The following is a 12959-nucleotide window of genomic DNA, read 5'->3' as shown; positions in this document are numbered from 1 at the left end:
TCGGGCCTGAGGGACATCGGGATGGTCTTCCCCAGAGTTCTGATCCACTGGCTGGGCTCCTCACCATGTGGGATGGCATAGATGTGGGAGGTCAGCAGCACAGATGGCAGGGAGCGGAAGGTCACCACCAGCCACCCCCTCGGGTCCTCTAGCTCAACTTGCCTCTTGGGGCCGCATATTAATAAAACAATGGAATTTTTATTTCTCTTTCTCATAAATTACACAATTCAAACCTTAAAACACCTTTAATGAACAGTGAGTACCCACGTGACACTTAATAAACTGGGCTCGGCTCAGTTTCTGCTTGACAGGCTACCAGCCGCGAATGTGCCTTGGGAGTAAATGATTAAGAGGTAGAGGCCTTTCCCGAGCTCTACTATTAAACACTTCAAAGGTTTCCCAAGCCAGAAAAAAATGGAAAGCAAATGTGTCCGCTGCCTCTCAAATGCCTCGAATGTTTTAGCAGGTGCAAGCAATGAAGCCTTCCGTGGCGACGGCCGGTTCGGGGTCTGCAAAGTGCACCCAACTGGATTCTGGGAATTCTGGACCCAGCTTCATAAAAATTCATGACTTCCAACCGAGGGGAGATGGTCGTGTTCAGAGCCCATCTGCATATGTGGCACAGAAGGAAAATATCACAGGGCCCTCTGGGTCACAGTTCAGCTGAACCTCTTGCGTTCCTGGCTGGAATGGCCAGCCTCATTTATGCTGGAAGACACAGAATGATTTTTAGTTTGGTCTAGACTTTCTTTTTGTGTGTGTGTGTGTGTGTGTGTGTGTGTGTGTGTGTGTGTGTGTGTGTGTGTGTGTGTGTTGGGGGGAGGGGGCTGTGATGCATATTCATGCAAGTCCATATGTGTGCGTGGTTGCGTGTTCCTATGTGTGCATGTGCATGTCAAGGCCAGAGAACAGCTTCAATTGTCATTGTGGGTTTTGAGACGGGGTCTCCCATTGACCTGGTGCTCACTAAGTAGGACAGGTTGGCTGACCAGTGAGCATTTTCACATTGGATGGACCTCAGGTCCTCAGGCTTATTGGTCAAGTGAGTTACCAACTGAGCTCTCAGCTCAGCCCTGACCTTGTTTTCTAAAAGCACATTTATGTTCGGGTCAAAGACATGTTCTCTTCTATCAGTCTGGGGACAGGCAGGTATATGGGGACCTGGGTACATTTTTGCCCCAGCTAGGAACACACCGCAGACTAAAAGCAGCACCTTTATCACACAGGGCATGATTTTTATCCCAATCCACTTCTCAGGACCTGGCTTTTGCTGGTGAGGTTGGAATAATGGTCTGACTTTCTCACAGAAGCATTAGAACCACACAGCAGAATCCGGTATTTGTTCTTGGATTTTCTTAGTGTTCCAACAGGAAAACAGTATGAGGAGTTAGCCTTCTGCCACTTCCCCTTTAAATTTTGTTGTAATTTGGCTTTATAAGTCATAGTCATCTCTCACATAGACATATAATATTTTATAGTTTATAGTGGACATTCTGAGACATTACCTCACTCTATTCATCAACAGTGACGCCAGTGAAGAGCTGAGGGGAGATGTCGATTCGTGGACAAATGGCTATGTCCTGCTTCAGCTCTCTTGCTTAAAGTGGGACCCCTGAGTTGGATCGCTGTGTCCTGGGGCACCCATCTGTGAAATGGGTACAGACAGGCTCCACACGGTCGTCTGCTCAGTTCTCAGAGCTCGCTGGCCCTATCTCTTCCCACATTTTCTTTCTTATTCATGCAGGAACTCAGAACTGTTGGCATATCATCTCAAGGATCTAGCCTGCACCTGTTTAGGAGACCTCAATTTTTATTCTTCCCCGTCCTAATGAGCAAGGTAATGAAAGGGCATTCCAAGAGTCAGTGAAGGAGAACCCCTTGATTCTTTCCTCAGGGAACAACTGATCAGCGATTGCTATCAGAGAACGTTCTGATTCCCAGGCAACACAGCGACCTGCCTCGCCTCCTCCCCCACAACACCCAGGTAAACTCCCAGAGTTGACGGAGGCTCCAGGGTGCTCAAAAATTAAGGTGTATCCCATAAGCTCTTCCTCATCTTGTGGGTACAACCTACAGCCCCAACCCCACTGGCTTTATGCTTATTGAGGGACCTTACCCCTGAGCAGACTGCGTAAAGCCACCTTCTGAATATTGTCACCTGACTCAGAAGCCAGATTGCCTCAGATCACATCCTTTACCCCTGGTTGTAGCATACAGGGTTGAGGCCAGGGACTGCTGGGCAGATTTCAGCATGTTCTTCCCCAAACTTCTCCTTCCAAGCTTTGGTGGAAATGCTTGTGTTCCTCCCTGACCATATGCAGAAGCCTTCATCCTCAAAAAGGTGGGCTTTGAAAGCCAGGCCTTTCGGTGACAGATGCAATGCTCACAGAATAAAGTCCCTCCAAATAAGAACTGAATGCATAGATTAAACCTTTCTGTCCTCTGGGCTCCTCTGACTCTTCCTCATGAAGACACGGCAAGATGGTGCTGTCCATGAAACAGAAAGAAGACTCTCTCTGCCCTGAGTTTGTTGACAACTCAGCTTCCAGAACTATGGGAAATAAGTTTGTCACAGCAGCCCCAGTGAGTAAGAATGGTTGTACCCACAGACAGGCGTTAGGGCACTGGCCCTTACCCAGTCTTTCCTGGGGGCTCATTCTGGTTCTGCTATGCTGTTAACGAACAACCTCGCCAGTGCATGGGTTAAGATCGTATCGGCCTATTTCAAGCAAAGTTTGATTTGGTTTGACTTAGTTTTCTAAGTCCCCAGGCACTTGTAGTCTGCCTCTGACCTACGTGACTCATTCATTTGTTGCCGTTCACGTGGGAAGTGGCTGCCCTGCTCAGCTGCAGTCATTTCTCCATCAAGAGAGGAGGCAATCTGTGCTCCAAGAGACCACATGGAGGGGAGTGAGCAGTGAGTGGTAAGGGCCACTTCTGCCAAGGAGGCCGAGAAAACAAGTGCAGAATGGCACTAACAGTGCTCACCTCCTCTCAGGACGTAGGACTTCACAGCCTCCCATTGACCTCCCCTACTGCATTCTTGGAGATGGGAACCAGAGCACGATAAAGGATAGAGTAAATGTCATGTAGGGGGATGTTTTCCTGTGGAGATAGAGTTTCATTTAGCCCCCTTGACTTATCTCTCCTGTATCTACCTCACAAGTGCCTCACCGGCCTGAACGACCACATCGGTTTATTCAGTGCTTGGGATTAAATTTAGGACTTGCCCGGTGCTAGGTGAGTACTCTGTCAACTGGGCCACGTCCCAGATCATTCTGAAACAATATGAGTACTTGTGGGACCTCACGTTCTGACTCTGACCTTAGAAAGACCTGAAGGATGTTTGGAGCCATTTAGGAACAAAGGCAAACAATTTTATTGCAGGCCACACCCTGACTTCAGAGGCCTCAGACTTGGGGTTTGCACCAACCCTTGAATGATCCCAACTTCTACGAATTTTCACTCCAAGGAAGCACAGTTGCTTTATGACTAGCATTAGAGAGGTAAACGCCTCAAAATGGCCAACCACCTGTGTATGTTGTAGAAAAAAATAAATCCACAGAATAAAAGTATTGCTCTTAGCAGAAAATCGTTAAAAAAAAAAGAGTTTAATTCCTTCCCCCTGTAAGAACCTTGATGTTTGACTTAAGTAGTATCTCGGTGATCCACTGGTGGGCAGAAGGGAAGATGCAAACAGCATGAATGAGACATGAGTGAAAGGCATGTGTTTGTATCATATACATTGTTTCATTGTGGTCCCAGACTAAAGGGGCAGGATGTGTAGCGGTTGCCAGCCTGTGTTACAGGTGGAGATCCTAGAGGGAAGCAAGGTTTTTCAAAGCCCGTGTTTAAACACAGCCCATGTGAAATAAAATCATACCGTGAGTGTGGGCAAGCATAAACGCCAAGCCTAGGAAAGACGTGGTGGAGCATTCAGTCTGCCAGGCTTGCAGAATCGTCAAGCCCAAGTTCAAAGCAGGGTAGGTGGGGGAGAAACGTTTAAAGTGGGTTCTACCTCTGTGAGACCAAATGAGATCCCTGAGGACGTATCCCCAGGTTAAAACTGCACAGGAAACAGAACTAGCCCTGGAGACCCAAGTGGGACAGAACTTTGGAGACACTCATATTCTTTTCTGTGCATTTCTTCCTGTCTCGCTAATACTTTGAAACCTGCTATATTTTCCATTTGCCCAGAAATATCAAGTTGACAGATGATTTTATGCCCACTGTTCCTGTTCTGATGGTTTCGGGGAAACACCGAGTGAGTCTCCGCTCTCAAACAGGTGGCTTGTGGGCCCATCCTTGAGTTTGGAGACAACCTGAGCTGGGTGTTTTTCGTGGCTCCTCTGAGCAGCTGGACCCCACTTCCGTGGCCTGATGAAGGGCTGCAGGTGTCTCCTGTCAGGGGCGAGGTGAGGCCCGGATGTGGTACTGGTGGAAATGCATTCCTCTTCAGACCCGGGGAAGACAATATGCCCTTTGGGGTCTTTGAAGCGTCAAAGAACCCCAGCTTGGCCTGCTCTGTCCTGCAGGCACCTGGAATTAAACTGTAGGCACTGTCGGATCTTGTTGCTGTGATGGTCCCAGACAGAGGTACCATTTTCTGAGTAAGCAAAATCAAGGTTTTGACAGAATTACTTACCTCATCTTGTTCGGAGCTTAGTCTCAAGCAGTCAGCCTGTTTTACTGTGATGTGTGCTGAGCAGGCATGAAAATGGCCAACATGAAGGGTGTCTTGATTTTAGGCCTGAGGACATTCTCACATAGAGAGGAAAAGTTGACAGATAATTCTCCAGATGCAACTCTGACAGAAATGAGAAAGGTTGATGGAAGACACTCGTAGTTACTACCCCAGAGAGAAAGTGCCAGATGCTCACAGGGTGCTCTCACAGGAAGTCACAGGAAATACCAGGCTCCCACAGAAAATGTCAGCCATGATAGGGTAGGCTTGGAAGTTAGAGCCCTGTGCAGGCCTAAGAATGAATAGGCAGCCCTCTACCACTGTGGCATAAGTAGGCATATGACCAGAAAAAGCTTACTTGAAAAATACTATTTTAGAATCACTATATTTGACCATGGGAGATATGGTTATGTAGAGATCTAAAGGCCAGAAGAGAACAACTGAGGCTCAGTCTACAAGGAAGACAGTGACTGTGATCAGGAGACAGCACACACATACCAACCATCCCTCCCTCCATTCTTCCCCCCACCCTCCCTCCCTCCCTTCTTCCCCCCACCCACCCTCCCTCCCTCCCTCCCTCCCTCCCTCCCTCCCTCCCTCCCTTCCTCCCTCCTTCCCTTCCTCCCTTCCTTCCCTCCTTGCCTTCTCCCCCCACCCCATCTCTCCCTCTCTGTCTTTCCTCGTCCTTGACTTCTTGGAAGCAGGCCTTCTAATCATAGCCACTCAGTCTAGCCTATTATTTTCTACGAAGCCCAGGTGGGCCTCAGACCCATGATCATGTTCTTGCCTCCCTGATGCTGAGGTCACAGATGTATATTGCCACAACCAGCCAGGAGGCAGGTTTTTAAAGGTTTGTAGAAAGGACAGGTTCTCCCTAGTCAGATCTTTGCCGTTATAAATAATATTTCCTCATCACAGTGTTCCTTAGATCTAACTGCAATCCCTCCTGTTTCATTTAAACCAAAACAAAAAGAAGACCTCCATTATCACCCAATAAGCTTAGTAAGGCTCGTGTATATGAAAACCTCTACAGGCTTGTCAGAGGTTAGCTATTAAGGCTTTCTCCATTTCTTCATCTCACTCCCCAGCCTCCTTACCACACACACAAAGGACAAAACACAGTTCTGCTTCAGAACACTGCCCCATGACTTGTCACCTCCCCTCCTACTCTGCCCTCTTTCCAGGATGTCCGCATTATTGTCCAAACGGGCTGTTTAAAACCAAAGACCTCTCTTCCGTAAATGTGGTCAAGACATGTCTTATAGCACCCCCTCCCATGCATTTGCCCTGACAGTGCTAGCTTAGAAGAAACAGTGCCTTGTTACCATCAGACTTAGGCTGGATTCTCCAGGGAGACGACCATTGGTGACTGCCTCAGTTTCCCTTCTTCACAAGGCTGATTTTGGGGTGTCTCCTTCCTGGAGCCCAGGGTGGCTGCATTCCCCTGGCCCTTTCTCACAGGCATTGTCCACTGCAGCTACCCACCAGAACAGCTGTCATCAATGCTGCCATTCTTCCCTGAGAGCTGACAAACACTGGCATTAAAAACAGCTGGGGGGTGGCAGGGGTGGGGGGGCTGGGGCAGTATCTCAGTTACTACTAGAGACCTTTTCAAGCATGAGAGAAGGTCTGGGTTCAGTTCTTAGCCCAGCATAAACTTTGCATGAGAGCACACCTGTGGTCTCTGCCTTTATGAAGTAGGATATCAGGGGTTGAAAGACACTTAGGCTACACAGCAAGTTTGAAGCCAGCCTAAGGTACATAAAACAGATTGGTTATCTGTGATGGAACAGGCAGGTCCTTTCACACAGAGCAGCCAGTTCAGAGTGCAGGTCATGCCCACACAAAATTAGGGCACATTTATGGAGCTAACAGACTGCGAGAGCTTTTTAATAAAATTAATTTGTAAAGGTTTTAAAATGTTAGTACATGACTGGTGAGTTTCATAACTGACCTAAGAACGTCGTTGGGTACACTGTGTGGCTTCCTCATTAACTTCTGCTTGCTCTTCCAGCTGCGCTAAGGGACACTACAGTACTTGGAGGAGAGGGAATTCTTGGTGACACCCAGATTAAGTTCCCCCTAGAAACCTGTCCTTTTACTGCCTCTAGATGGATGCAGAGCTAATCCTCAGCTTCCACTCCACTCTGGATAATAAACACTTCACTTCCTATTGTGCGCCCCTTTTTTCTTTCCCAAGAAGACAGCATAAGTAGTGGCCCAAATGTTCCCAGCAAGACTGCCTAGTGGCTAGTCTCTGCCATTACATCGTGTTCTCAGAGCTGTGTTCACCACAGGCTGTGGTGAGGACTGGGCACCCTGCATCATATCCACGTAGGCTACTCTTGATGCCACCACAAGCAGCTGACAGTTCTGTCTGTCTCAAGGGCATGTCAATTTTTTTTCTTGCATAACACTCTGTTCAAAGCCAAGGATTTCATTAAGACCACTAGTAAGAGCAGTGTGTAATTTGGAATAATGGTGGGGGTAGTCCCAGGCTTGAGTAGGGCATAGTCTATGGTAAGTAAGTTCTCCAATGTCCTGTCCTTTAGCTAGCGAGTTCTGTAAGGCAGTCTGCAGATCTCTCCAGAGTTCGAACAGCAGCGTCCCATCACTCTGCAGCGAGAAACGTCAACAATATACCTCCTCACTGATTGTTTCTTTTCCTTCATTCCCCACACTCGTGGACCGAGTATCAGAATCCTTGTGGCTTTGAATTCCAGATTCTCACAGAGTATTACAACGTGTGTCATGATAAAACAACCAAAATATATCTGGTCAAAATGTGTTTGGTTGACCAAATGCAACATACGATATTGGCTCATGCTGCTAAAGCACGGTGGAATGAGGTTGAATAGGGCTGGCCTTTGCTCTGTCGTCTTTAATGGACAGACTTTCTTCACACTGCTCATGCTTCTAGGATCAAGTTTTTCACATAAGGCTGTCTGTGTCTTTCTAGATTGCTCCGGTTCTAACCCCAGGATTTGTCTCTCTGGTTCTAGTTAGGCCCATTTGTGGACGGAGGAGTGCGATGCTCTGATTGGCCAGACCTGGGTCACATGCTTTCCCATGGTGCACTCAGGGTTAGATACGGCTGTACCCTAGCCCGGTGAGTGTTTTGAAGCGTAGACACTGGCTCTGCGGTGCAGGATCAATGTTCTTCCTAGAGAGTTATTATTATCTATTGCTTTTCAAGATGGTGGCCCAAAGAGATTAATTAGCTTCCCTCAAATTACAGAGTTCTGGAGAAGTTTCCTAGTGACTGAACCACTGTGTTACAGATAACTCCGGAAGCATCACCTGTTGCTGTATCCAAAAACATCACCATTTGGGCTTGTGTGCTTGGGAGCTGAGGTTCCAAGAAGCATGTATGTAAGTGGGGTCGCATCTTTATACACATGCCACCTGCCTCGTGGATTCAATAAACGCCCTATGCCCTTCCCTGTGAACACAGCTCAGCGTCATTTCCCCACCCCCAAACACTTTTATTCTTTTTTTCCCCTCTCACTGGGCTAGAATCGAAACATTATTGTAGTAACTACTAGTTTCAAGGAAAGATTGTAATTGCTTCTAGATCCACTCACGAGTTTCAAGAGCGATTTAACCTTTAACTTTCTCAGTACAAAGGGAGGCTTGCTGCGCAGTGAATCTAACAAGACAATCATTTATCGCTGGCAGAGTTCATTAGTCAATCGTAACAGTTTAATTATTAGCATTTTAATGCGTGAGCATTTAACCATACAGAACAACAATCTTGGCGCACAGAACAAGACTTCTTAAAGGGAGCGGAACCAGTCTGCACAATTGCTTGTACTGTGATGTGTTATTAGAAGGAGATAATTAAAATGCAAGAAACAAATGAATCCACATATTTAGCCAGCAAACCACCATTCTGCTTCCTGGTGTAGACAGTGAGGTTGTTTTGGTGCTCGTTCTCTCTCTCTCTCTCTCTCTCTCTCTCTCTCTCTCTCTCTCTCTCAAGCTTGAGTTTTTACTTTAAGATTGTTTTCATTTTTCTTCTACAGGTCCGCATGCTGCTAGGAGGATTAGCCACTAGAGGTAGCTTTTATAAGAGGGAAACCCCAAAGCAGAGAGCCTACAAGAGGTGCTGAGAGGTGAGCTGGAAAGCCCTGCTGCTGAGGCACTGGAGTCTGCCAAGGTATGGGGGAAGATTTTCCTACGATCCCTGACCCAGGCCTTGCTGTCAGGAAAAGACATCGTATAGGTACAGAGTGGTGTCTGGGAAGATGTTTAAGCTCTTTTTCAAACATTGCCTGCGTGTGGGATGTGTGTGTGTGTGTGTGTGTGTGTGTGTGTGTGTGTATGAGAGAGAGACAGACAGACAGAGACAGAGAGAGAGACAGAGAGAGAGACACACACACACACACAGAGAGAGAGAGAGAGAGAGAGAGAGAGAGAGAGAGAGAGGGAGATGGGAGGTACCCATGAGTGTGACTATGTGCAAAAATAATTATGTGCATAAAACAGAACTGCCACATGGATGTGTGCAGCCAGGCGGTGAGAAGGTAAAGGTGCCCAGTGCCCTGTTCTATCACCTTATTCACTTGAGAGGGGATCTCTCCCTGAACCTGTAATGCTTGTGATAGGGAATTATACAACACCATGTTATTGGCATGGTGGGGTAGCCAATAGGATGGGGGTATCGATCCTCCTGTCTCTACCTCTCCTGCACATAGAGTGCTACATTAACAGATACTAGAGGCCATTCCCAGGTTTTTGTTTGGGTACTGGAGCTTTGAACTCAGAACTTCATGCTTGCATAGCAACCTCTCTTGCCCCTTTAGTCACCTCCCCAGCCCCTGGTATAAGCCGTTATCATGTAAAGCCATAGTTGGGAGCTCCCTTCTACCACATAAATTTATAGCACCTCAGCTCTATTGATGACAAAAGCCATTGCTCAGAAAGCACTCTTTATAATAGCTGAAAGGGAGATAACAAAGTGTCCACAGAGTTGGAACAGAGAAAGATACACATACACATACACATACAGCAAAATGTACTCAGTTTTTAAGATTGGTTGAGATCCCAATACATGATGTAACATGAATGAACCATGAAGGCATACTAAGAACATATTCCAGGTATGAAAAGACAATTGCCCCATGATTCATGCATGAGGTTCCTAAAACAGTCAAGCACATAGACATGGAGAATATGTTAAAAGTTATCGGGCTCTGGGGGAGAGGAAACATGGTGTTATCTAATGCCTTATTACATGCATAAAATTATAGGCATATAATTCATTATATGCATAACAATGGTAAATTTGACATCATGCATATTTTGCTATAATAAAAATTAGGGAAGTGGTGCTAACCCCCGACATATTAACTTCAAGAATCACTGTACTCACCAAACGAGATTGTAGATAGAGGTCTTTTTAAGCCTGAAATACACGCACTTGTGGAGGTAGTAGTGTTCCTTAATTATTTGTTTTAATCATATTGTTTTAATAAGAGGCTACAATATAAACAACTGAGAAGGTTAATTAATAATGTCAAACCTAAACGAGAGTAATTAATGTCACTCAACAAAAGCCTTCACTTGACTCAAAACATTTTCCCTCTAGGGTAATCTTGGTCTGATTTTTCTAAACAGTTTCTCCCTTGACTTGGGCGGGAAGCAGTGGGAAGTCTGGGGTGTTTCCTTTGAGGCTGAGCAGACCAGTGATATCCGTACACTGCCCTTTGGTTTAAGGGTAGAACTGAGGCTGGAAGGTCTCGGAATCACATCTCCTGTGAGAAGTGAATGCGAAAGCCCAACCAGCCATAAGCACAAGAGCCAGCACTGAGGGCTCTCCAAACACCAGGCTTCCAAAGGACACAACCAGGGGTGACTGGGAAGGAATGGCTGGGAAGGGGTAGATCTCCCCATGGTGGAGCAAAACCGAGCACATTGAAGAGTTGTCTCAACTACAGACATGTGCCACAGGACCCACTCCACCCCCAGAGGACGCAGTTACCCCCTCACCCCGCCCCCCTTGCTCCTGCTTTCTCTCCCAACTACCATTCTGGATCCTTCAGCCTTTTCTCTCACAGTGCTCTGCCTCTGGAATTTTAGAAGGTTCTCTCTCTCTCTCTCTCTCTCTCTCTCTCTCTCTCTCTCTCTCTCTCTCTCACACACACACACACACACACAGAGAGAGAGAGAGAGAGATTGAGAGAGAGAGAGATTGAGAGAGAGAGAGACAGAGAGAGAGAGACAGAGACAGAGAGAGAGAGAGAGAGAGAGAGAGAGAGAGAGAGAGAGAGAGAGACTGATTCAGAGGACAATGTTGGGTGTCAGGAACCATCTTGGCTGGCTGGCCAGCAAGCCCTAAATATCTGCCTGTCTCCATCCCCTGGTTCTAGGATCACAGGTATCACCAGCTCTTGCTTTCTAAACACAGGTTCTGGAGCTCAGGTCCTCTGCTTTCAAGACAAGCACTTCACTAACTTTGGCTGTGCCCCCACCCCCCTTTCCCTGCAGCTTCCAAGTCCCCAGCTCCAAGGTAGAAGATGTGTACCTACAGAAGATGCCAAGGCCTGGGGCAAGACTGTGGTGCACAGTGGCCCTGTGCTTGGAAGAAGGGCTCGACTGCTCTGCCTTTTGCTGTGCCTTGGGAGAGGTGCTGCAGAACTGTGACTCCAACTGTCTACAGCAGTCGCTGGGATATGCCAGGGCACAGCCTGTGGAGATCAGAGGGGCCTCGGGGAAGTTGCAACCCTTTCTGTTGGAGCACCTGTAACCCCCACAGTGGGAATGCCCACCTCTGCCAGTTCCTTGCCAGATAATCTGAGATGACGGGAGGGATTTTCAGACAAGGCTGCTGTCTCTCTATGGAAAGAGGAATGGACACAGAGCCCTGAGAGAAGCTGTAACAGAAATGGAATGTTATGGCTGCACACATGTTTGAGAAAAGGAGTCTCAGATCCACCATTGCCAATGAGGGACCCCAGCGGCAAGTTCGGTGACCCATGAGTTCCAACACCCTCAAAGTAAGAATCAGTCCAGTGGGGCTCCAGTCCTCCATATCTTAAAACCAGAATCTCCCACGATTCCCCATGAAAAGCTCCGGATAAGAAGTGATCACTGTCTTCAATCACCTCCAGGAAGAACTTTGTTGGGGTTTTCTAATTCCTCCAGAAAATGCGGGGCTCTGCCTGGATTCAGTCTTAAAACTGCCCTTTGCCATATAGCAGCTGTTCACCCGCTACAGCTATGTTTGTTAAAGTAAATAAAAGTTTCTGTGAGCACCTTAGGCACAGCAGCCCTCTGTGTCTAGTGGCTACTGCATCGCACAGGTAGAATTTCCCCATCCGGGTGTTTCATTTGGAGTCTCAAGGTGAACCACATGCTTGTCACCCTCTGCCACCTGCCTGCTTTGTGTCCCTCCTGTTTGCAGTCTGGTACCTGCTGCTCTAATGTCCCTGTCCACAGACACATGCTCTACCTGTGTGAATGGCATATGGAACTGCCAGTGAAATGGGTACCAGTAGGACACACCCCAAAAGGAGAGTCTCTGCTGGTGTTCCAGCCAGGAAGAAATGGTGTCACCTAGGCCAGCTTCCTAAGCATGGATCCTTCACTCTAAGCTGTACCCATTCTGACAGGCCACAGGGCTCTAAAAGTCACTCCCTGGTGCCACTACTTAATTTGGCCTGAGAGGTCGCAACCCCTCCTCCCTCTCTCCCTCCTTCCCTCCCTCCCTCCCTCCCTCTCTTCCTTCCTTCCTTTTAACTTAAATCACAACTTTGCTCTTAAAACACCAACAGCACCAACAACAAACACGTCCGTTTCTGGACAATTCCTCCAGTGGTGCCAACATGTCACAAAGATGTTTGCACACCAGGGTCTTACAACATTATCCACCATTTTTATTTTAGAAGAAAAATACTTTATTTAAAAAGAATTTCATATAATATAGTCTGATCATGGTTTCCTCTCCCTCATCCTCCCAGATCCTTCCTACCTCCCCTGACCCATCCAACTCCACTTCTTTCTCTCTCTTTAGAAAAACAAACAGACAATAAACAAACAAATAAATAAGCAAGCAAACAAACAAAAGCAAAGGAAAAGCATGGGAAATGCGTATATACCTACAGAGACTCACACACAAACACACTCAAATGCCATAAAAACACGAAGTCGGGAACCATAACTTAAGGACAAGCAAGCAAAACAATACTCAAAGCATTATGCATAGCTGGACTTGGGCTACCTTGTGGGTTCTTCATTTTTCTTCCACCTCTCAACCCCCAACCCCCTTACACTA

General features: G+C 47.1%; 1 long non-coding RNA gene across 1 annotated transcript in view; it reads right to left on the bottom strand.

Annotated features, from left to right (window-relative positions):
- Nucleotides 1-230: 230 nt before the first annotated feature.
- LOC148007954 (uncharacterized) overlaps nucleotides 231-12959 on the bottom strand; it is a 28437-nt gene continuing 15708 nt past the window's right edge. Inside the window, exons 3-4 of the long non-coding RNA XR_015648364.1 lie at nucleotides 4646-4807; nucleotides 231-708 (exon numbers count right to left, since the gene is read on the bottom strand). This is a non-coding gene — a long non-coding RNA (uncharacterized LOC148007954). The remainder of the gene's footprint in view (nucleotides 709-4645; nucleotides 4808-12959) is intronic.

The sequence above is a fragment of the Rattus norvegicus genome, chromosome 1 (genome assembly GCF_021556685.1).
Source record: "Rattus norvegicus strain SHRSP/BbbUtx chromosome 1, alternate assembly SHRSP_T2T, whole genome shotgun sequence".
In the NCBI taxonomy this organism is placed as follows: domain Eukaryota; kingdom Metazoa; phylum Chordata; class Mammalia; order Rodentia; family Muridae; genus Rattus; species Rattus norvegicus.
The sequence above is the reverse complement of the archived record's forward strand: the minus strand, read 5'-3'. Positions and strand labels throughout refer to the sequence as shown.